The sequence below is a fragment of the Oncorhynchus masou genome, chromosome 31 (assembly GCF_036934945.1).
Source record: "Oncorhynchus masou masou isolate Uvic2021 chromosome 31, UVic_Omas_1.1, whole genome shotgun sequence".
Taxonomy (NCBI): Eukaryota; Metazoa; Chordata; class Actinopteri; order Salmoniformes; family Salmonidae; genus Oncorhynchus; species Oncorhynchus masou.
Genome location: NC_088242.1, coordinates 61,567,562 through 61,593,568, shown reverse-complemented (window position 1 = coordinate 61,593,568; position 26,007 = coordinate 61,567,562). Strand labels below are relative to the sequence as shown.

Here is a 26,007-nt window from a genome sequence, read left to right as displayed (position 1 = left end):
GAAAGTATTCAGAACCCTTGACTTTTTCCACACTTTGTTACATTACAGCCTTATTCTAAAATTGGTTAAATAATTTGACATCAGCAATCTACACATAATACCACATAAGGACAAAACAAAAACAGGTTTAGAGATTTTTGCAAATGTATAAAAAATAAAAACGGAAATATTTAGTATTATGATCCTTTGCTATGAGACTCGAAATTGAGGTCAGGTGTATCCTGTTTCCATTGATCATCCTTGAGATGTTTCTACAACTGAATTGGAGTCCACCTGTGGTAAATTCAATAGATTGGAAATTATTTGTAAAGGCACACACCTGTCTATAGAAGGTCCCACAGTTGACAGTGCATTTTAGAGCAAAAACCAAGCCATGAGGTTGAGGGAATTGTCCGTAGAGCTTCAAGACAGAATTGTGTAGAGGCACAGTTCTGGGGAAGGGTACCAAAAAAAATCTGCAGCATTGAAGGTCCCCAAGAACACAGTGACCTCCATCATTCTTAAATGGAAGAAATTTGGAACCACCAAGACTCTTCCTAGAGCTTTCCTCCCAGCCAAACTGAACAATCGGGGGAGGAAGGCCTTGATCAGGGAGGTGACCAAGAACCCGACGGTCACTCTTACACAGCTCTAGAGTTCCTCTGTGGAGATGGAAGAACCTTCCAGAAGGACAACCATCTCTGCAGTACTCCACTAAATCAGGCCTTTATGGTTGAGTGGCCAGACGGAAGCCACTCCTCAGTAAAAGGGGCATGACAGCCCATTTGGAGTTTGCCAAAAGACACCTAAAGACTCTCGGACCATGAGAAACAAGATTCTCTGGTCTGATGAAACCAAGATTGAACTCTTTGGCCTGAATGCCAAGCGTCACGTCTGGAGGAAACCTGGCACCATCCCTATGGTGAAGCAAGATGGTGGCAGCATCATGCTGTGGAGATGTTTTTCAGCGGCAGGGACTGGAAGACTAGCCAGGAACGATGCAAAAATGAATGAAGCAAAGTACAGAGATCCTTGATGAAAACCTGCTCTAGAGTACTCAGGATCTTAGACTGCGGCGAAGGTTCACCTTCCAACAGGACAACGACCTTAAACACACAGCCAAGACAACGGAGGAGAGGCTTCGGGACAAGTCTCTGAATGTCCTTGAGTGGCCCAGCCAGAGCCCTAACTTAAACCCGATAGAACATCTCTGGAGAGACCTGAAAATAGCTGTGCAGAAACACTCCCCATCCAACCTGATAGAGCTTGAGAGGATCTGCAGAGAAGAATGGGAGAAACTCCGCAAATACAGATGTGCCAAATTTGTAGCGTTATACCAAAGAAGACTCGAGGCTGTAATCGCTGCAAGTTGCCTCAAAAAAGTGCTGAGTAAAGGATCTGAATACTTATGGAAATGTGATATTTCAGTTTTTAGCGGGGGAATAAATTAGCAAAAATGTCTAAAAACCTGTTTTTGCTTTGTCATTATAGTGTGTTGTGTGTAGATGAGGATTTAAAAAAACTTATTTTAGAATAAGGCTGTAATGTAACAAAATGTGGAAAAGTCAAAGGGTCTGAATACTTTCCGAAGGCACTGTAATTAGGTAGGAATCCCAGACAGGAAAACCTTCATTTCAGTTAATTAATCATGTGATTAGATCACAAGAGAGCTACGGAAATGATACTGAAACGCAGCAGGCACAAAGTGTCTTATGAGATTGTGTGAATATCTTAATCAAAAAAGAATTCGAAAGAATTTGATAAAACAGACGAAGCAAAGAAATTAGAGAACAATCTAAGACTGGTGTAATACTAATGACATCATGACCGTGGTGCTTTGCATGTCACACTGGTGACAACTAGTGTACTGCGTGGAATGTTGCTCAAATGGGAATCACCCACCTACTGTACTTTGTCATAGTTGGGCCAGGTCTTGTGAAAGCTGTTCTGAAGTCATATAAGTAATTAAGTTGAGAGTGAATATACATTTAGAAACTCATGACACTTTTCCCTCCTATCGCTAGTTAGATCATAGACATCTCCCTGTTTTACAAAGATCACTATCTTTGGTCATTTCCGCCATCTAGAGTATCTGAACATCAGTGCATGCATTTCAATGATTTTCCCAACCAAAACTCAATATGCAAACCTTTGTATGCATTCCTGTATGAAAGAATTGTAAACCACACCTATATAATCCACATGGGTTCAATTTAGCAATTTAATATTGATTTAAAAAAAATCTTACCATAGATATAGAAGACTGAGGGCCATCCAACGAACTGAACCAGTACTCCTGCTAAAGGCATGGCAATCACAGCACCTGCATATGAACCTGGAGATAAAGAAAATGGAAAACATGAACATGCCAATGTCGTAGTTCTCTTTGGTCAGCATCTAAATGAAACCCCAATAAAATGACTAAGTAGCGATGCCCTGGTATCAAAACTAGCTTTGACTGAAAAAATCTTCAACTATTACATGATCATTACTCTGCAGCACCTCAGCAACTCTTCTTCATCACTAGAAAAGTACTACTAGAAAAAAGTATGACTTGTCACAAAAACATGAATAATCTCAGTTAGTGTAAATGTCATGCAACAGCAACCCTATTGGATTCATCAAATTTGGACTTATTGGCACCATCCTTGGGAGAGGATGTTTTAATGTATATTTTATTATCTGATGGCCTTATAAACACTCTCCATTTGAATAGGCCAGGGAGCAAGCTCCTTCAGAGTGAGCAGGTGAAGTGTCTGAGGGCAATCTTTCATTCAGAAGTGATGTCAAAAGGGTTTGGAAGCACCGGTTGTCATGGCTCCAGTTTATTATGAAAGATGTCTGTTTTAATGCATTTTCGGGGGAGAAAAACAGCCGACTTCTGCAAAATGAAACCACCTCTGTAACACATCATTTTAAGGGGTCCTTATTACAGTGTAATTACATATGTAAGTATTGTAATTAATTGTAATAATTCTTAGTTACACTGTACTAACAACATGTACCTGCAGTCTGTAATTACAGAGATGTAAACTAAGGCTTGTTACCATGCTTATTACAAATGTTCAGGTTTCCGATAAGATCTGAACACACCATTTTTCACCTGAACAAACCACATTATAAATATTAGCCAATTTAAAACCAACCACCTCATTGACAACATAAGCTATAAAAGGGCTCTGGAGTATGATGCCCAGGCCCAGGTCCTGCTTTCTTTTGAAATGCATGGAAGCTTATGAGCACTATGCCAAAAACAGGGTTTTACATAAATAAATAGTTTAAATTGTTAAATTGTTTAACAGTGAATTTGACATGTAAAGCAATGGTAGCTAAGGAGGTTGGGGCTTGACAAAGGATTAATTACTTTACCAAGCATCAATCAAACATTTTTCCACATTAATAAACAGTTACGGCAAAAATGTAGGGATAGTCATTCAGTGCTTGCCAAATTGTAACCTATTAAGCTTGGTTAAATAATGGTTTATAAATGCACTTATAATGGTCATAAGACAACCCCTTATTTCATCATGTAACCTGACAAGGGTTTCACAGTTGAAGAACATTCTCACTTCGGATGCATTTGGGGAACTTATTTATTTATCCCAGTAATTAAGACATTTCATTAAGGCATTACAGAGGGTAGTGTGTACGACCCAGTACATCACTAGGGCCAAGCTTCCTATCATCCAGGACCTATATACTAGGCGGTGTTAGAGGAAATCCCCCAAAAATTGTCAAAGACTCCACTCACCCAAGTCATAGACTGTTTTCTCTGCTTCCGCAAGGCAAATGGTACCGGAGCGCCAAGTCTAGGACCAAAAGGCTCCTTAAAAGCTTCTACCCCCAAGCCATAAGACTGCTGAACAATTAACCAAATGGCCAACGGATTATTTACATTGACCCCCCCATTTGTTTTTTACACTTCTTGCTACTCACTGTTTTATGCATAGTCACTTCAGCCCTACCTACATGTTCAAATTACCTCGACTGACCTGATACCCCCACGCATTGACTCTGTACCGGTACCCCCTGTATATAGACTCATTATTGTTATTTTATTGTTATTTTATTGAGTTTCTTTTCATAATTTTTTACTTTAGTTTATTTATATATTTTTGAACTTTTTCTTGATCTGTACTGTTGGTTAAGGGCTTGTAAGTAAGCATTTCATGGTAAGGTCTACACATGTAATATTCGGTGCATGTGACAAATAAAGTTTGATTTGATTGTGATCACGTCAATATCTGCCCACTGCCCTCGAAGTAACAACAACCTCTAACGTGCCCACAATTTGTGTTGACTCTGACTCATAGTGACAGTGGTACTGAGTTTGAGAAGAAAATTGTGAGCAAAATACAGACATAAGAGATTGGTTGTATAGGAGAGGTTGTATAGGAGACAAAAGGTTATATAGGAGACAAACACGTCCACATAGGAGAGAGAAGGTCGGTTTTCCATGCAATTTGTTTTGCTTTTTGGATACAGAAATTGAGCTGGACAATTTAGCATAGGTAGTTAGCTAGCTAGCTAGCATTCTACCTATGCTAAATCATCTTGCAGAATACCAAAAACTAGCTAGCTAATGTTAGCTTGCTAACTTAATTAACATCCACAGACTTTCCATGCCTTGACAGCTAACTTTATCTAGCTAGCTACCTACAGATGGCAAATAGCTAGCTAGCTGTGCTCGATCATGGTCTTATCTTCCCTGAACCTCGTTCTCAGAGTATCCATTACCAAGGTTATTAAATGAGACACACCCAGCATGTTAATGTTAGCTTGTGTCAACACACCTATGAATAGTTCCTTTTTAAAGTAAACACTAGCTAGCTTATTCGTTTTGGCAAACACCATAAGTATTATGCTAGCAGGATAACACAACAACTAGCTGGGTAGCTAGGCCTAGCTATAGGCTTAAACCCTAAAAAACTTCTAATGTTAGCAGAGATATAGGAGGAAGTTTTCTGTGCTGTCTCTAATGATAGTTAGCTAGTAGGCTAATTGTCTTAGCTATATTCCCATATACAGTAGCTACATTCTGTTTCTCTATGACACGTTTCCCATTGGGTCTCAGACTCCAGGATTGGAAAACACAGAAACAGATGAAAAAACAGACGTCGATTTCCATGGTTACTTGTAATGTTAAAAAGGGGAGAAAAAGACAATCCCATTCTCTCTGAATTGGCTAGCTGGCTAGGTTGCTCAACATACTATACGCTACAGATTTCAGTCACCATCACAAAAAAACAAAAAACAAGTATGCTATTGAGTAGGCCGATATCTTTGTATATTCTAGTTAATCAAATTAAGAATCCAACAATAAAAAGCTGTACTATTTTGTAGTCGTTTTACATGTTACAATAAAGTAAAGTAGAAGCTCATCTTTTGGTTGCCTTGACTTGGTAATGAGTAGTAAGTATATATCTGATCTGTTTTTGTAAACTCAACCAAATTAACGCAGATAATACACTCTGGGGCGCATCTGTCCAGGAGAGATTGCCACGTTGTGACAGTTGTTACTAAATTGGATGCAGCTGAGAAGAAATGAAACACAATATTTGTGAATTTAGTGGAAACTTGCCCATTTGTAACAAGGCAACAAGCATTTGTTGTTACAGATCTATCATTACTGACTGCAAATGCCATCAGTTTACATGTTGTTATTACAGTGTAACTATGAGTTATCACAATTAACTACAATACTTGTTAGTGTAATTACACATGTAATTACATTGTAATAATGACCCCATAAAATGAAGCGTTACTACAACCTATCCCATCCCCATTTGACCACAATGCTAAACATCTCTGGACAGAGAACAATGAGACATATATTCAATGGCTCGATTTGGGTTGATTGTGGTTATGGGTATAACAGAAAGGCAGGCAGGTTATTTTTGAATATCCATTCGATTTAATCAATTAATTCAATTTTTGCACTTTCACCTGTGAAGTTCATCATCATTTATTTAATCTGTAGCCTAACAAACTGCATGGTTACCCGAGTCGTAGTGGGAGGACCACACACAATATAGCATATTATTGATATCTTTGCAAGGGGGAAGATGGTGAAGGCCCATATTATCAATATTTGCGCATCACCATTTCACACATTATTTATTTTACAGAACAAAAAGATCCCACCATGTCGAACAAACAAATGATCTGTCGGTGTTTATAAAATTGTGCCTTAAAATCTTGTTTCCATTACAGCTCACGTGTTTGTTTTTTTATACGGTATGACTTTCCTCAAATAAAAACTGGATGGAAACGTGGTTAGTGTTAATTTCACTTACCACAGAATGAGGTGGTGGCCAGACGACTTCTCTCTAGGGGAGGAGCCCATTTGGCCCACATCCCATGGCATGCTGGGTAGGTAACACCCTGTATAGGAAGCATTACAGGGCATCCTTATTCTGAAGGGTCAAATAATCAACCTGAGTAAAGAGATACAGATATATACAGTACCAGTCAAACGTTCTGGTGTGTCCTGGTACTGTATACGTGTCCCTGTACTGTATATGAGCTTTGTCAAATGTATCAGTCATTATGATGACTAATGTTGCCACCTTCAATTTGGCTACATTTAGTAGATTTGGTTTAAATTTTTGCAATGAAAGTGTCAAAATCCAGCAACACTGAAGACGACGCACCTCCACCAAGCCTTGTAGGATGCGGACTAACATGACACAGCCGTAGTGCCTCCTGGCTGCTGACGGGATGAACATATTCAGTATGGACGTGAGGAAAATGGCCGCCCCAAACACTCTGGGGAAACATTACATTATAGTGTAACTAGGTTATAGACAACAATGGTGAGCAAAAATTACTACAAAGGGTAGCATTTTCCAATATTTGCATACAGGATCTTGTAGGATCTTAGTTTGAGCCAGCTTGCTACAGCAGGGAAATAATCATTCAGCAACAGGAAATGTACGTTTTTGTAGGGGTTGATAACTTTTTCAAAAGGGAAAGTGAAGTCTGACAAAGTGGAAACTTCAGAAACCAAAGTACACATTTTAGATTTCCTGCAATGCAGAAAAGTTATCCTGCATCAGGGTGATAAAATTAAGATCCTACATCTGTACCCTCCCCTATGCACTTATTTGGACAGTGAAGCTAAAACTTTGAATTTGACACTATACTCCAGCATTTTGGATTTGAGATCAAATGTTTTATAGGAGGCAACAGTTACAAAGACAAAACGCAGTAACTATGCCAACAGTCAACACCAGTGTTACGGCTTTCTATGTGTGATGAAGAGTCGGACCAAAATGCGGCGTGTAGATTACGATCCATGTTTAATAAACTGAAGAAAACACGAATCAAAATACAAACACTACAAAAACAATGAACGTAACGAAAACCGAAACAGCCTAATACTGGTGCAAACTAATACACGACAGACAAAACGACACTAAGGACAATCACCCACGAAAAACTCAAAGAAAATGGCTGCCTAAATATGGTTCCCAATCAGAGATAACGATAAACACCTGCCTCTGATTGAGAACCACTTCAGACAGCCATAGACTTATCTAGAACACCCCACTAAGCTACAATCCCAATACAAAACACACCACATACAAAAACCCATGCCACACCCTGGCCTGACCAAATAAATGAAGAAAAACACAAAATACTTAGACCAGGGCGTGACAACCAGCCATATGCAGGACCTGCAGAAGGAGCTACATGAGCTAATGCAGAAATTTCTCAGCCACCACCATCCACTCTACAGAGTCCCACAAAAACCCAGGACCAAGCCAACAGCTGAATCAGAACGCACCAACCAGCCAACCCAACCAGACCTGACGAGAAACCAGATAATATATTAATTATGGAAAGTTTATACTAGAATAAACTTTCCCCAAATAAAAAGGTGGCAAAATTATTGCGCCTCACAACAGATAGAGCTATGAGGCTCTTGACTGTGCCCCAGCTTGGCTCCCACAGCCCTATCATCATGAACACAGAGACTAATGACCTGCCTGTCCAACAGGAGAGGGTGGCCAAATCACTAAGGGGAGTGATAGAGAGGGCCTCCACCATCTCCTCTTTGCGAAGATTGTAATATATACAGTAGACTGCTCCAGAGGGATTTCCACCCTGCCACCATCCAGAGGGTAAATGCCAGCATCTCTCGGGACTGTATGCTATGGCCCAACGTACACCTGGCCCACCATCCCACCCTCAGCCTGGTCTTTCTTTCCGACAATGTACACCTGTACAAAGAGACAGTCCCCACCTTCGCCAGGATGTTAAAGGATGTTGCTTTGGGTGGCCAGTTCAACTCACCCCACAGGAGCAGTAGACCAGCCACCAACTCCCTGAGACAAATCAGTTGCTCCTTTAGACCTGCATCCGTTGGTGCCTCACAGAGGCTGGAGAACAGCCAGCAACACTGCCCCCCACACCCACACTACATCTCTTTTCTGCTCAGGAACTGCATGCAGATACACTGAGCTATGCACAAGCCGTACGCAGTCAAAGAGGCCCCACGCAGAGTTTGGAAGATCACAGGCCACACTATCCTCCACACACCCCTCTTTAATTCCCCCTACAACCTCCCTCCCATGCTACCAGACCAGGCCCGCCTCAGCACAGCTCAATCAGACTCAACAAATAGCTGCCGATGACCCTATGCTTGTTAACTGTTATGGGAATAAGCTGAACAACCCCTCAGAATTTAAATATTGTAAGGGGCTTGGGCTAATGTACTGTACCTTAGTGTGTGACGTATGATAAAACAAATGTTTACACAATTGACATTTGTGTACAAGACTCGTGTCCTGACAATCTGGTTTTCTCGGAAACATGGTTAAATGTTTTGTCTCTGATAAATACATTTAAGTAAATTATTATATTATATTTAGATGTGACAGATTACAGAAAGGGGGAGGAGTGTCCATATATGTAAAATCTAATTTCATGGCATCCCAACCTTAAAATAGTTCTGTTGCTAGAATTTGAGCTCCTGGTTGTACAATGGTTCTCCCTTTAAAAGTTGGGTTTGGTGGGCTATGGGAGAGGTGACATGCCTCGCAAACATCCATTAATACTGTACATTTAAAGTCCCTAAACTCGGCAAGAGTCTATTGTCCTGCTGATAGCCCATCAAGGGTGGATGGCTTCTAGCCCATCAAGGACATGTTGTTTGCAGAGTCCACAAACAGGAGGTGGAGTTCCAGAGCTTACAGATGTGCGTGGCATGGATTGTGACTCCATCTCGTTCCTCGCCCTCTTCAAAGCATCATTCTCCACCTGACTCTCCGCCAATACCGCCTGACTCTCCGCCAATGACGCCTGACTCTCCACCAATACCACCTAGCTCTGGACCAATGCATCAGCTGATTAATTTAACAATCACGGATAAAGCGATTTAATTAAGGGTTTCAGTTAGGAAAATATGGTGCTGTACAACGGGACCGGTCGTGTCACGCCTTGGTCTTAGTATTGTGTGTTTTAGTTTATTAGTTAGTCAGACCAGGGTGTGATATGGGGTTATTATGTATTGTATTTTCGTTTTGGGGTTTGTAGTGTTTGGGATTCTAGTTGATTAGGGGTGTGTGTGGTGTTAATTAGGTTGGCTGCCTGAGGCGGTTCTCAATCAGAGTCAGGTGCTTCTCGTTGTCGCTGATTGGGAACCGTATTTAGGTAGCCTGTATTTCGCTTTGCATTTCGTGTGTGATTGTTCCTGTCTCTGTGCTAGTTTCACCAGTCAGGCTGTATTAGGTTTCGTTCTGTTTGTTGTTTTCTTTGTATTTATTAGTTATTCGTGTTAGTTTGTTCGTTTTGTCTTCATTAAATAAACATGAGTAACTTACACGCTGCATTTCGGTCCGACTCTCCTTCAACTAAACAAGAACGCCGTTACAGGTCGGGAGTAGTGTAGGCCTAAGCTATTAAGGGACTGCAAGTGAAGAGCATAAAAATCCTAACATTTCCAAATAAAATTCTGATTGATTTATCAAGACCATGCTCTGTGATTCAGTGATATTTATTCCTTATTGTCCTGCTGATAGTTGAAAAAACCATCAGAATTTTGAAATTGTATTTTTATCATTATTTTATTAATGAAAGCATAAATACTGTACAGTAACAAAAGCATAAATACTTTACAGTATATGCTTGATCTGACATTTTGCAGTTGCATGAGGTTTGTAGTTAGAAATGTAAAACTTAAGAGTATTTATTTTCTCACACCTACAGTAGCTGAGCTGTTAGACCAGGCTTACTTGACAGTTAGAAGTAAATGCGTATCTACGGATGGTGTTAAATCAGACTTCCTGTATATTACAAAAGGTGTTCCACAGGGGTCGATTTTGGATCCTGTACTTTTTACTGTTTACATTAGCCATGCTGGCTAAGTGTGCCTTGAATTCTAAATAAATCACAGACAGTGTCACCAGCAAAGCACCCCTACACCATAACACCTCCTCCTCCATGCTTCACGGTGGGAAATACACATGCGGAGATCATCCGTTCACCCACACCACATCTCACAAAGTCACAGTGGTTGGATCCAAACATCTCTAATTTGAACTCCAGACCAAAGGACACATTTCCACTGATCTAATGTCCATTGCTCATGTTTCTTGGCCCAAGCAAGTTTCTTCTTATTATTGGTGTCCTTTAGTAGTGGTTTCTTTGCAGCAATTCGACCATAAAGGCCTGATTCACGCAGTCTCCTCTGAACAGTTGGTGTTGAGATGTGTCTGTTACTTGAACTCTGTAAAGCATTTATTTGGGCTGCAATTTCTGAGGCTGGTAACTCTAATGAACTTATCCTCTGCAGCAGAGGTAGTAACTCTGGGTCTTCCATTCCATGGACCTCATGAGAGCCAGTTTCATCATAGCACTTAATGGTTTTTGCGACTGCACTTGAAGATGCTTTCAAAGTTTTTGAAATGTCCATATCGACTGACCTTCATGTCTTGAAGTAATGATGGACTGTCATTTCTCTTTTCTTATTTGAGCTGTTGTTGCCATAATATGGACTTGGTATTTTACCAAATAAGACTATCTTCTGTATACACCCCAACCTAGTCACAACACAACTGATTGACTCAAATGCATTAAGGAAAGAAATTACACAAATTAACTTTTAAGAAGGCACATATGTTAATTGAAATGCATTCCAGGTGACTACCTCATGAAGCTGGTTGAGAGAATTCCAAGAGTGTGCAAAGCTGTCATCATGGCAAAATGTGGCTCTTTGAAGAATCTCAAATATAACATATTTTTAGATTTGTTTAAAACTTGTTTGGTTACTACATGATTCCATATGGGTTATTTCATAGTTTTGATGTCTTACCTATTATTCTACAATGTAGAAAATAGTAAAAAATAAAGAAAAACCCTTGAATGAGTAGGAGTTCTAAATCTTTTGATCGGTGGTGTATATGATTGAAATGACATCCACCCTGCATTCAAGAGAATGTTGTGTCTCAACCTGTAGGATCATATGCAAATATATAAAAAAATCTAAGTTTATGCATTTTTAGATAATTGATATTAAAGTAAGAAAAAGGTAATTTTAAAAGGAACAAAAACTACATCCTGAAATTATTAAATTGTTTGACAACCCTGTTTGTAAGCTTTACATTTATATCAAACTCAAACGGTTTTCTTTTCCAGCGATGAAGACATGGATGTTTTGTTAGGGTGGGGTATGGGGTATGCAAAATGTGTCACGTTCTGACCTTTTATTTCCTTTGTTTTGTCATTATTTAGTATGGTTAGGGCGTGAGTTGGGCTGGGCAGTCTATGTTTGTTTTTCTATGATTTTGGGGATTTCTATGTTTCGGCCTAGTATGGTTCTCAATCAGAGGCAGGTGTCATTAGTTGTCTCTGATTTAGAATCATACTTAGGTAGCCTGGGTTTCACTGTTTGTTTGTGGGTGATTGTCTATGTTAGTTGCTTGTGGCAGCACAGTTCTTATGATAGGGTCATCCGATTAAATGATGCATTCACACCACGCTGCGCTTTGGTCCGCTTCTTACGACGACCGTGACAAAAATGGGTAAACATTGAACGCCTTTTTCCTGAATGTTTTGGCATTCAGGTTAAAAAGGTGAATTTCTGACCACTTCTAGCATGGGAGAACATGTATGGAAAGTTGATTAAAACAAAAGTGATGCTGTCAAAAAGTGAATGAATTGAAATGCATTTACCCTTGACACCTTTAAATGGGGGGACTAGATTCATAGTGCATTCGTTTCTAAACAGTAAAACATGTATGAAAATACCCTAAAATAAAAGGCGACATTCTGTACTATCGCTTCATATAACACATTTGATCTCAAATCCAAAATGCTGGAGATATAGAGCCAAATAAAACGTTTTTGCTTCACTGTCCAAATAAACACGCAGTAGAGTGTATGATACAGTAACAGCTACATATAGAATTATAAAATCTTAACATGACATACAACAACCAGGTCAGCAACAACCCACCACAATTACTGTCATGACCTGTACTGTTGTAGATTAAAACCAGTCGAAGGTAAAAGAACGTGAGCACCCAAGACTATCTTCTATTGACTCAACACCAATCATCAATGTCCCTGAAATAGTCAGTCCCTCCCAGGTCTCCCCTAGCCTCGACTCCAGATGTTCTAGATTTAGGAGAATATGGTGTGATCTCTGGCATTGCAAGAATGGGTCTCCTTCTGACAGCTCAAATGACCAATCCAACATAACAATATGACAGTTCTAATACATCTGCCTTTGAGGGACAGACAGAGATCCCATACGATTCTGCTCCATCCCCATTGCTTTCTTCCTTTCTTCCACCCCTCCTTTTTTCCAAAACAAAGTGTAAGTGACACTCGTAATATTCCAGTGGCTGGCGTCTCAGGGAGAAATCAGATGCAGGATCTTTCATTATTTACTCCGTCAATGGCGTGTTCTCTTTTCCTGTGAAGATTTTATTACAGGACTACTATCAGCCCCATCAGAGCTGCACGCTCACCACACACACACACACACACACGCACCACACACACACACACACACACACGCTCACACACACACATTTTACACACGCCACTTCGCGCACCACACACGCACCACACACACACACACACACACACACACGCACCACAGGACACACACACACGCTCACCACACACACACACACACACGCACCACACACACACACACACGACCACACACACACACACACACGCTGGCTGACACACACACACACACACACGCACCACACACACACACCAGAGAAGGGGAAAGGAGAAGATTAATTGTGTGTCACACACACACGCACCACACACGCACCACACACACACACACACACACACACACACGCACCACACACACGCACCACACACACACACACACACACACACACGCACCACACACACACCACACACACACACACGCACCACACACACGCACCACACACACACCGGACGGCATTAACCCTTACCTAACACACACACAAACACTGCATGCCTTTTTCACTTAGGTACCTGAAACCTTTCAGTTACAGCTGTAATGCCACATACTGACTACTGTGGTAGAAAGATGTACATATAGGGAGAAACATAATACTGTAACACAAGAGAAAGATACACTTAGAGTGCATTTGCCATTCTGGTAAAATGCATTGTCTATTGTATAGGACAGGAGGCCAGAGTAAGGCCATGAGAGCATAGGACAGCTGGACAAACCAAGGTCAGAGGGACATACAAAGGAGGGGGTCAGCCAAATGACCAACTGATGGACATTAGACATAGGACATATATTTTTAGGACATGAAGATGCTGAAGGAATGTCAGAAGAGACACATAGTCTACAAGTCCTAATAAGGACAGACATACCAAAGAACACACCAAGCTGAACGTAAGGGGGCCCATAGCATAAGATGGGCATGTATTATTTTTGGGACATGAAGACGTCCTGCCACTATTATAACTTAACTGAAAGCAGATATGGGCGTTATCGAGCTGAACAAGCAGGATGCACAGATTGGGATATAATGGTGGCAGATGGACTGAGGGAAGTAACTTCATTTGCATGTGGGATGGACTCACATGTTGTATGTGTATAAATCAGAGCCAGTGCTCTGGAAAAGGGTGTGTTCCGCGGACCATCTAGGATTCTGATATGTTTGTATTAAAAGCCTATATTGAATTCAAGTTCTTGTAAGTGTTAAATTTTGTTACGATTCTCCATGACACAACCAATGCCAAATATCCCGTCTTTCAGTTCTAATCCTCACCACACACATTGACTGACTGCATATTTCAGACACCCAATGTGTATGTTCCTGCACTTATTTTTTATTTTTTTATTTTTTTACAATCGCTAGGACCCATTTCTCAATACTTAGGTCACTTTTTCAAAACTCTTCACATTGTGAGCATAACAGCAGTCTATGTGGGCTAAACTGTGGATCATTTTTCAGTGCTTTGGCACAAAATGCATTCAACGACTACATCTTTCAATTTTCATGAACTCTCTTCTCACTCAGACACAATCAACACCAAAACTCTATGTACCTACAGGCCAATTTGCACATGTTTACATACTCTTTTCAAAACTGTTAAACTTAAGTTCAAAACCTAAAATAACACAAAATTGAATAAGACATAAATTTGCTCCATTTCTACACTAATACTGTATTGAAATATATTCCAAATCTAAAAAATGAAATACTATCAAAACAATTTGACCAACCACAGCTGATTCCCGTTGTAGCTGAACACCTACATAGGTGTTAGTCTTTCAATTACATTACTATCTATACAAAGGGGACATCTTAGGAATAATGCTGTACTATAATGTAAACATGGACCCAACCAGAGATAGAGAAGTGGCTGACAGAGGAAGAAGAGTGGCTGGGAGAGGGAGAGGAGTACGTACGCGTGGTGAAAGAAGACTGAGAGGAAGATCAAGAACTGTCGTCTCAGATGAGATTAGGGCTACTATAATTGATCATGTAATAAATCATGGTCGATCAATGAGAGAGGCTGGTCTAAGAGTGCAGCCAAATCTGCAACGCTCAACAGTGGCATCTATTCTGAGAAATTTCCGGCAAAACAACAGGAAAGATGTGCATTCTGCAAGGGCATCTGACTGAACTGCACATTACAGAAGTAAATTGAGCAAAGCCTCCAAATCTACTTGTGTGTAATTGTAATTGTTTTTGTATTTCTGCTTAGGACCGAACGGTTACCTCCTACAGGTGGGAGAGGTGGGACTTTCACTGCTGTGCAGGAAACTGCAATCGTTGATATGGTCATCAGAAACAATGGCATAAAACCCAGAGATTCGGGACAGAGTGTTGGCAGACAATGTAAGCATGACAACTATTTCTAAAGTCCTGAAACAACATCAAGTCAGGATGAAGCAGTTGTACCCTGTCCCCTTTGAGAGGAACTCTGAACGAGTCAAGCAACTCAGGAACCAATAAGTCCAGGTAAGATGACTATAAAATACAGAACTGGTTTTGAACAAAACCAAACAGGGCAGAGGCACACAATGGCATGTTTTAAGGTATAATGTAAACTACCGTAGTAGCCTAACTCTTATGTTGCCAAGTGGATTTATTTTAGAGAGTCATGGAGATTGAAGCCATGCAAACACCCCACATACAGTATTCATCTTTGTGAATGAGGCTGGTTTCAACTTGGCCAAAACACGGCGGCGAGGAAGGAATGTGATTAGAAAAAGAGCCACAGTGGATGTCCTGGGCCAGAGGGGTGCCAACATCACAATGTGTACAGCAATATCCTCTGATGGATTCCTGTTCCACAAACCGCTAATTGGGCCATACAACACCGAGCATCTCATTTCATCCCTGGGTGACCTCTATGGAAGGGTTGTGCCAGGTGAGGAAAGGGTTGCAGCGAGGCGAAATCGGCCAACGTTTGTAATTGTATGGGACAATGTGGCATTTCACCACTCCCATGCAGTCACAGAGTGATTTGCATTCCATCCCAGGATGATGTCACTTTTCCTCCTTCCTTACTCTCTATTCCTCAAACCCATAGAGGAATTATTTTCGTCATGGAGGTGGAAGGTTTATGCCCACCATCCACATGATCAAATGTCCGTCCTGGATGCAATGAATGCTGGATGCCTGGATATATCTGCAGAAGATTGCCAGGGATGGACCAGACATGCCAACATATTCTTTCCTAGGTGTATTGCCCAAGATGACATAAGATGTGACGTGGATGAGAACCTGTGGCCAAATGCATAAAACAGAGTTGACTAGTATTGCTACTGTATCTGTATTGGTAGATGGTGTATATACAAATGATTGTATTTTGGAATCCCTCAATGCCATAAAATGACATAAAACATATTGAAGCGTATTGCATCATGTCTGATATATTCCTGTAACATATACTGCAGTGAATTCTAAACAGTAGAGAGGTGTCATTCTTGTTTTGTAAAGAAAACATTGTGTAATGCTACCTGTTGTTAGTGTTGTTTTGGTCATTGTTTTATGAGTGACAATGTGTGCTTGTTGGGTGACAACCTTTGCTAGTGTTATGGAAGAAAGAGTTAATTTGAGACATGTATGAAGTGTTTTGGTAGTTTTAGGGCATTTTGAACGTGAAATGAACTGCTGTGCCAAGCTGAAAGTTAGTTAGGAGAACTGTATGAAGAGTTTTGAAAAGTGACCTAAGTATTAAGAAATTGGTCCCCTTAACCTGTTGAAACTCTGGGGGCGCTATATCATTTTTGGATAAAAAGACGTGCCCGTTTTAAGCGCAATATTTTGTCACAAAAAGATGCTCGACTATGCATATAATTGGTAGGTTTGGAAAGAAAACACTGACGTTTCCAGAACTGCAAAGATATTTTCTGTGCGTGCCCTAGAACGTGAGCTACAGGCAAAACCAAGATGAAACGGCATCCAGGAAATGAGCAGGATTTTTGAGGCTCAGTTTTCCATTGTCTCCTTATATGGCTGTGAATGCGAGAGGAGTGAGTCAGCCCTTTCTGTCGTTTCCCCTAGGTGTCCGCAGCATTGTTACGTATTTGTAGGCATATCATTGGAAGATTGACCATAAGAGACCACATTTTCCAGGTGTCCGCCCGGTGTCCTGCGCCGAAATTGGTGCGCAAAAGTCAGCTGCAAGTATTTTTCCACAGAATTCAGAGAAGAATGCAGGCTTCCACGAACGATATATCAATGAAGAGATATGTGAAAAAACACCTTGAGGATTGATTCCAAACAACGTTTGCCATGTTTCGGTCGATATTATGGAGTTAATTCGGAAAAAGTTTGACGTTGTAGGTGACTGAATTTTCGGTTCGTTTCGGTAGCCAAATGTGATGTACAAAACGGAGCGATTTCTCCTACACAAAGACGCTTTCAGGAAAAACTGCACATTTGGTATGTAACTGAGAGTCTCCTCATTGAAAACATCCGAAGCTCTTCAAAGGTAAATGATTTTATTTATTTGGTTATCTGGTTTTTGTGAAAATGTTGCGTGCTAAATGCTACTCAAAATGCTAAGCTAGCTTAGCATACTCTTACACAAATTAGTGAATTGCTATGGTTCAAAAGCATATTCTGAAAATCTGATATGACAGTGTTGTTAAGAAAAGGCTAAGCTTGAGAGTAGGCGCATTATTTTCATTTTATTTGCGATTTTCAGAAATCGTTAACGTTACATTATGCTAATGAGCTTCAGGCTATAACTGTATACAGGTTTTTTTCATAGCCAAACGTGAACAAAACGGAGCGATTTGTCCTACACAAATAATATTTTTTTGAAAAACTGCACATTTGCTATGTAACTGAGAGTCTCCTCATTGAAAACATCTGAAGCTCTTCAAAGGTAAATGATTTTATTTATTTGGTTATCTGGTTTTTGTGAAAATGTTGCGTGCTAAATGCTACTCAAAATGCTAAGCTAGCTTAGCATACTCTTACACAAATTAGTGAATTGCTATGGTTCAAAAGCATATTTTGAAAATCTGAGATGACAGTGTTGTTAAGAAAAGGCTAAGCTTGAGAGTAGGCACATTATTTTCATTTTATTTGCGATTTTCAGAAATCATTAACGTTGCATTATGCTAATGAGCCTGAGGCTTTAGTCACGATCCCGGATCCGGGATGGGGAGTTTCAAGAAGTTAACAGAGGTTTTCACGCCTTGGTCTTAGTATTTTGTGTTTTAGTTAATTAGTTGGTCAGGCCAGGGTGTGACATGGGTTTATGTTATTGTGTTGTCGTATTGGGGTTTTTGTAGGCATTGGGATTGTGGTTGATTAGGGGTGTGTTTAGTTTAGGTTTGGCTGCCTGAGGCGGTTCTCAATCAGAGTCAGGTGATTCTTGTTGTCTCTGATAGGGAACCGTATTTAGGTAGCCTGGGTTTCACTGTGTATTTCGTGGGTGATTGTTCCTGTCTCTGTGTAGTGTTCACCAGATAGGCTGTAATAGGTTTCACGTCCCGTTTGTTGTTTTTGTATTTATTAGTTATTTCATGTATCGTTCCGTTTTTTTCTTCATTAAAGACGTGAGTAACCACCACGCTGCATTTCGGTCCGACTCTCATTCAACAAACGAAGAACGCCGTTACAGAGGTATGCATTCCAAACCTCCATTATCAATAGTCAATGATCTTGAGTCACCCCAGTCACCTATTTAACACTCTCTAGTCCACCCACAAGCCAGTTCTATTAAAATACATTCTATTTCTTGAATTTCCTGAGTTTTTCAGGATAGTAATCAGTGCCCAAATTGGGACAGCCCCAGGGTCACAAGGAGTGAGAGTGTTAGCAGGGGGAAGGTCTCACCTGTTGGCGGCCAGCTTGTTCGAGATGAAGCCTCCAGGGATCTATGTGACGATGTAACCCCAGAAGAAGGAGCCATGGATCAGTCCCACAGTCTCCGGGTCCCAGTTGAATTGAGCTGGCTGGTGAAGAGGGATAATATAGGGTATTTAACTGGTTATGAGTTATTTCACATAAGAAGCATTTGTGTATGTGTCCGGGGCTATTATGTTGCCCATTTACTAGGCATACTATGGAATTATATTATATTTTTACAAACTTTTTCAAAATTCAATCACTGTGGGCATTGATATCTCTCTGTGGTGATGTCACTAAACTCCTCTTTCCACAATAGTGCCCTCTCAGTACTGTTTTCGTGTTGAAAATGTTGTTTTCTCAAGTTAAACCACATATTTGTTCAATCTATATTCCATATAATCTTACAACAATTGCTGTCGTTACATCATTTCATTCCCTTGCCGTTATTGCAACATTGTAGACAATTCTGTTTCATACCATAGGCCCATTTATTTAGGTTTGATATGGATGCAGTGTTCGGGACTCACGAACAACGCTACACTCATGAGGAAAGCGTTACTTTATTTTGCTCAATAAATGTTTCCTTAGTTTAGAGTCTGTGTTTCCCATATCATTCTGTTTTGTTTCTGGGACTTTTCGGTGACAATGCTATCAGTGCGCACCTGAGCGTTCATAAGTTTATTTCTGGCCTTCCTGCATTTGGTCAAGCCACTGAAGGCGCACACGCATTATTCTCAAATCAAATCAAGTTGTATTGGTCTAATACACATATTTAACATATGTTATTGTGGGTGTAGAGAAATGCTTGTGTTCCTAGCTCCAACAGTGCAGTAATATCTAACAATTCACAACAATACACACAAATCTAAAAGTAAAATATTATAGTGAAGAAATATATAAATATTAGGACGAGCAATGTCGGAGTGGCATTGACTAGAATCTAGTAGATTACAGTATATACATATGAAATAAATAAAACAGTATGTAAAAAATAAAGTGACCAGTGCTCCATTATTAAAGTTAACAGTGATTCCAAGTCTATGTACATAGGGCAGCAGCCTCTAAGGTGCAGGGTTGAGTAACCGTGTGGTAGCCGGTTAGTGACAGTGACTAAGTTCAGGCCAGGGTACTGGGTGGAGGCCTGCTAGTGATATTTTTTTAGTGTTTATCTACCGGTAATATGGTTCCTGCATGAACATGAAAGTTTATATTTTGACCAGATAACCTTGTAGGATTTTGGTGAAATTGCGTTGACATTTTAAGTTGTGGCTGCAGAGGCTTCATGCCGCCGTCAGGGGCCGTATGGGCATGTACCCCTTCAGATTTGCCCTGTAAAGAAATATAATAATATAAATAAAATGTACTATTTATATACTGTATATTTTTTTCTGTAATATTCCTAGAATAATCCCAAAACATTTTTTAAATGCATGCCAGCAAAGCCACTACACGACAAAACACTAAACAATACACTAATTGTATTGTAACGGTGACCAGGGGCACAACTTTCACTGGGGACCCTCCACATTCTTAAATTTTATTTTTGTTCCCCACAGTTTTATCATTGGAATGTGATACAAAACAAGGCATTGGTGTCCTTTAGGACCATGCAGACGCCTCAGAGCGTTCGGGTAGGCTGTTGTTTGGAGTGTTTATCTAACTGGATAAAAAATACATATATAATAAAAATAAGTTATGTCCACCCCCCCACTTCTAAAACCAAAGTTGACCCCTGACGGTGACAAATGGTGCCCACAAGCTGTTGGGGCCTACATAAAGCTGTCCCAATAGCAGAGCTTTCTTTTCAGCACCATGGAGTGAATCCTTACCACCACTACACCTGGCTGTCATCAGAGCCTTATCTGGCTGTGAAACAGTTCATTCAGCCTCATTTACTACCTTTTAAAAAAACATAGCTGATATGGCTGACTTGCATAAACAAATGTGGTTTCTACTGACAATTGAGATGTACAAACTATGGCATAAGGGGGGACGAACGGATAAGAGGCAATCCGTAATTTCGACTAAGACATTAATGAGCAAGCGATGAAGTAGTCAATATGACTATATACACTGCTCAAAAAAATAAAGGGAACACTTAAACAACACAATGTAACTCCAAGTCAATCACACTTCTGTGAAATCAAACTGTCCACTTCGGAAGCAACACTGATTGACAATAAATTTCACATGCTGTTGTGCAAATGGAATAGACAACAGGTAGAAATTATTGGCAATTAGCAAGACACCCCCAATAAAGGAGTGGTTCTTGAAGGTGATAACCACAGACCACTTCTCAGTTCCTATACTTCCTGGCTGATGTTTTGGTCACTTTTGAATGCTGGTGGTGCTTTCACTCTAGTGGTAGCATGAGACGGAGTCTACAACCCACACAAGTGGCTCAGGTAGTGCAGCTCATCCAGGATGGCACATCAATGCGAGCTGTGGTAAGAAGGTTTGCTGTGTCTGTCAGCGTAGTGTCCAGAGCATGGAGGCGCTACCAGGAGACAGGCCAGAGTATCAGGAGATGTGGAGGAGGCCGTAGGAGGGCAACAACCCAGCAGCAGGACAGCTACCTCCGCCTTTGTGCAAGGAGGAGCAGGTGGAGCACTGCCAGAGCCCTGCAAATTGACCTCCAGCAGGTTACAAATGTGCATGTGTCTTGTCAAATGGTCAGAAACAGACTCCATGAGGATGGTATGAGAGCCCGACGTCCACAGGTGGGGGTTGTGCTTACAGCCCAACACCGTGCAGAACGTTTGGCATTTGCCAGAGAACACAAAGATTGGCAAATTTGCCACTGGCGCCCTGTGCTCTTCACAGATGAAAGCAGGTTCACACTGAGCACGTGACAGACGTGACAGTCTGGAGACGCCATGGAGAACGTTCTGCTGCCTGCAACATCCTCCAGCATGACCGGTTTGGCGGTGGGTCAGTCATGGTGTGGGGTGGCATTTCTTTGGGGGGCCGCACAGCCCTCCATGTGCTCGCCAGAGGTAGCCTGACTGCCATTAGGTACCGAGATGAGATCCTCAGACCCCTTGTGAGACCATATGCTGATGCGGTTGGCCCTGGGTTCCTCCTAATGCAAGACAATGCTAGACCTCATGTGACTGGAGTGTGTCAGCAGTTCCTGCAAGAGGAAGGCGTTGATGCTATGGACTGGCCCGTCTGTTCCCCAGACCTGAATCCAATTGAGCACATCTGGGACATCATGTCTCGCTCCATCCACCAACGCCACGTTGCACCACAGACTGCCCAGGAGTTGGCGGATGCTTTAGTCCAGATCTGGACCCCTTCTGATGACCAGGTGGCGAATCGCATCTCTGCATGTCTGGCAGACATATCAGTGTGGATGACGGATCACCACCTCAAGCTGAACCTCGGCAAGACGGAGCTGCTCTTCCTCCCGGGGAAGGACTGCCCGTTCCATGATCTCGCCATCACGGTTGACAACTCCATTGTGTCCTCCTCCCAGAGCGCTAAGAACCTTGGCGTGATCCTGGACAACACCCTGTCGTTCTCAACTAACATCAAGGCGGTGGCCCGTTCCTGTAGGTTCATGCTCTACAACATCCGCAGAGTACGACCCTGCCTCACACAGGAAGCGGCGCAGGTCCTAATCCAGGCACTTGTCATCTCCCGTCTGGATTACTGCAACTCGCTGTTGGCTGGGCTCCCTGCCTGTGCCATTAAACCCCTACAACTCATCCAGAACGCCGCAGCCCGTCTGGTGTTCAACCTTCCCAAGTTCTCTCACGTCACCCCGCTCCTCCGCTCTCTCCACTGGCTTCCAGTTGAAGCTCGCATCCGCTACAAGACCATGGTGCTTGCCTACGGAGCTGTGAGGGGAACGGCACCGCAGTACCTCCAGGCTCTGATCAGGCCCTACACCCAAACAAGGGCACTGCGTTCATCCACCTCTGGCCTGCTCGCCTCCCTACCACTGAGGAAGTACAGTTCCCGCTCAGCCCAGTCAAAACTGTTCGCTGCTCTGGCCCCCAAATGGTGGAACAAACTCCCTCACGACGCCAGGACAGCGGAGTCAATCACCACCTTCCGGAGACACCTGAAACCCCACCTCTTTAAGGAATACCTAGGATAGGATAAAGTAATCCTTCTCACCCCCCCCCCGTAAATGATTTAGATGCACTATTGTAAAGTGGCTGTTCCACTGGATGTCATAAGGTGAATTCACCAATTTGTAAGTCGCTCTGGATAAGAGCGTCTGCCAAATGACTTAAATGTAATGTAAATGTAATCTGGGAGGAGATCTCTCAGCAGACCATCCGCCACCTCATCAGGAGCATGCCCAGGCGTTGTAGGGAGGTCATACAGGCACGTGGAGGCCACACATACTACTGAGCCTCATTTTGACTTGTTTGAAGGACATTACATCAAAGTTGGATCAGCCTGTAGTGTGTTTTTCCACTTTAATATTGAGTGTGACTCCAAATCCAGACCTCCATGGGTTAATAAATTTGATTTCCATTGATCATTTTTGTGTGATTTTGTTGTCAGCACATTCAACTATGTAAAGAAAAAAGTATTTAATAAGAATATTTCATTCATTCAGATCTAGGATGTGTTATTTTAGTGTTCCCTTTATTTTTTTGAGCAGTGTATATACAGTGGGGCAAAAAAGTATTTAGTCAGCCACCAATTGTGCAAGTTCTCCCACTTAAAAAGATGAGAGGCCTGTAATTTTCATCATAGGTACACTTTAAGTATGACAGACAAAATTAGAAAAAAAAAATCAGAAAATCACATTGTAGGATTTTTTATGAATTTATTTTCAAATTATGATGGAAAATACGTTGCAAACTTTCATTCATAGGCAAGGTCATGGTGGGTATAGGGAAATCATGTTGTAGCCAAAACTTTTCGATGTTACACTGAGCTGGGTGAATGGAATATGAATGACAGTCATCGAATATGCTGTAATAGAATAAGGCCATGCTCATTAAAAAAAATAGTTCTCCCTCATCTTAGACAGCACCGACCGCCACTGCTGGGCATGCATATTTCTCTTCCTTTACGGCACGTGCAATTTGAATGCACCTTGAGATTAAGATTGTTTTCTCGCATTGATGGGACAGGCTGAACAATTGAATAGTTAAACTATTCTACTATGAGGGTGTCTGATTTGGCTGAAGCTTACTCGTGTTTTTGTCTGTGGAAAACGAAATGTGGACAACAATTTGTCATAATTCAAATAACCAAAGCAGGTACCAGGTCTCAGCTCCGTCTGGCTCTCATTTGGATCATAGGTGCCGACCGACTCAATTTGACCCCTGCCTCTACCTGCCTACCTCCTTCTGCTTCATTGCCCTAACATCTTCTACAAAGTTTTACACACTCCATAATGCACACCTCAATCTATGGAGTCTTGTTTATGTCAGTGAGATATTTCTTTCTCTCTCACCTGGAGTACAGGTGTCCCATTGATGTAGACCGTGTTGTTGTTGACCATCTCCACGATGGCCACCCCCAGGTTGCAGCGGATGCCAAAGGAGATGCAGAAACCCAATCCACTGAGGATGGCGATGATGTAGCGCTTGGGCAGGCCGCAGCACCCGCAATCAAACAGAGGGGCACTGTGGCGAGGGGTCACCTGTTCCGCGTCCTCTGTCAGCTCCATCTGGTCCTCCTCATCCGCATTGGTGCCATCGATTTTCCTGTAACACAAAACATGCAAGTTGAGACAGATACCCAGCAAACAGTCAATTTTCCTACAATGTTCAACAGGAGGACATTGGTAAGTGTTTAATTGGTGACGTTGTTATACTACACTACATAGTCCTAATACTCTTAGAAAAAAAGGTTCCAAAAGTTTTTTTCGGCTGTCCCCATAGGAGAACCCTTTTGGTTCCAGGTAGAACCCTTTTTGCTTTCAGAACCCGTTTGGGTTCCACGTAGAATATTCTGTGGAAAAAGTTCTACATGGAACCCAAAAAGCTTCTACCTTGAACCAAAAATAGTTATTCAAAGGGTATCCTATGGGGACAGCTGAGGAAAACTCTTATGTTCTAGATAGCACCATTTTTTTGAAGAGTGTACTACAAATAAGTATTGTGTATACAACAATGATTTGTATACGTAATTCCCTTGAATGACACTTTATGTTAAATATACTATGATATTTAAAACAGTCTTTAAAAGACACAAAGACCATTCCTGATCTTACCCTTTCTGTCTTCATTACTATTATTATATATTTTTTTAAACTGAGGAAGGAATTGCTTTCACCTGGCCGCCTCAGATCTCTACCTGAGTTCCTCTCTCTGGGCAGATATGATAATGGTGTTCAAGGGGTCTGTATTTTATCATGTATTTGGTATCTCTTGCACATACTGTACATCCATTGTTAGTGAATGGCATGTCCTAACTATATATATTATATGTTTTCAATCCATCGAATACGGACAGCTATAGTGATTCACAGGGGAATAAGGTCAGTATTTCAAGCGTCCTAACATTCATCACAAATGGATTGAATGTGAAGAATATAAGTATTTTTGTGTTACATTGGTGTGTGGAGTTTGCAGAGCGCCATCCTCAGTGGGGTCGGGAAACAACCTGATGCATCTCGTTTTCAGGGGAAATGGAAAGAGAGCCTGTGACACGACTTCTACTTTTGGACGTTAACAAGGCAACACTCCACCTTAACTCCTCCTCCACATTTACTTGATTGGTTGAACAGCTTTTTTTCTCTCCAGGACCAGAAAGAAAGAAACAGGGCTCAGGTGTCTTCTGCATTAGGTTAGCAAAGCACAAATTCAATGGTTGACAGTGTAATAGATATCCTCAGCACTCCTCCAGGCAGCTAACAGACAGAGTGTTTGATAGACAGGTGGGCAAACAGTAGAGATTCTTGCAAACTCCTATCCATAAAACAACCTGAAAAAAAATCATTTTGGTGTAATTATATTTAAAATAATGGTTCTTTGCAGAACCTTACGAAAGGGTTATAGCAGCATGTGTTCCATTTAGACCTTGTCAAAAAGGGTTCTGCATAGCACCAAAAGGGGCTCTGCTACTGTTATAAGCCAAATAACCCTAATTTGGCAATATTGTAGACTGAGTCAGTCATTTTTGAATTTGCACCATACTCAGGTTCCTTAACTAATGCACGTGTTATTTGCTGCAGAACAGGCAAAGTGCACCTAAAGAGAACTGAAGTGTCAAAGCATTAGCTGAAGCAAAACAAAACAGCCACACATACAATACA

General features: G+C 41.4%; 1 pseudogene; it reads right to left on the bottom strand.

Moving 5' to 3' along the window:
• The window catches only part of LOC135525256 (vesicular glutamate transporter 3-like), a 41,537-nt pseudogene that overhangs the window by 7,136 nt on the left and 8,394 nt on the right, over positions 1-26,007 (bottom strand).